Source organism: Spea bombifrons, chromosome 8 (assembly GCF_027358695.1).
Source record: "Spea bombifrons isolate aSpeBom1 chromosome 8, aSpeBom1.2.pri, whole genome shotgun sequence".
In the NCBI taxonomy this organism is placed as follows: Eukaryota; Metazoa; Chordata; class Amphibia; order Anura; family Pelobatidae; genus Spea; species Spea bombifrons.
This window is the reverse complement of record NC_071094.1, coordinates 40,781,850-40,782,644: the sequence shown is the minus strand read 5'-3', so window position 1 is coordinate 40,782,644 and position 795 is coordinate 40,781,850.

Genomic DNA, 795 nt, shown 5'->3' with positions numbered 1-795 from the left:
ACTTGTGGATTCTAACCTTCCAGGCTGCTTTCCTTAATGGACTGTAAGCGGGGACCACCTTACGCCGTACGAACCCTAATAGAGAGACACGAGCAGAGCATAGAGACTAAAGAATGCATGCAGACTGCGGGTAAAACTTAGCACATTTTGTTCAACCAACTGAAAGAGAAAAAAAACGCAAGTCAAAATCTCTCTAATAAAAGTAAAACGCGGGTCCCTAGAACGTCACGAGAACAGGACGCCTCGTCTACATCTTAAATCGTGTTTACTAGCCCGCGGTAAATGTACATTTGGCATTCACTGGTTTGATCACCCTGTCCTATATTTATATACATCTGTTGGTTATGACACCGGCAGGCATGTAATAAGCACTGCAACGCAGGACCGTGTTCACCCCAAAAACTATATAATATAGGATTCCTATTTACAAAGGCACCACAGCTATGGTTATTTTCACACTGCCAAAAAAAAAAATAGATTCATGAATCCTATTGATAATGAAATACGGGGGGGGGGGATAGGGTGGAAGAAAAAAAGTGTATTGAAACCCCGATGTCCTCAAAAAAGTAGGATTATTTTTACCCAGAAGCATTTGGCATTGGAAGTCTACAACGACGGAGATTCACAAAAGGTTTAAAAAACTGTAAACAATTTATAGCTGCCACCAGGGTTGGTATCTTGTGCAAAAAAGAGTTTGTTTTCAAAGCATAAAGTCACAAAACCATATAAAATCTCTATAAAAAGGTGCTTACTCTATTTTACACACACGCGCACGCACAAAAGCTATTACCACGA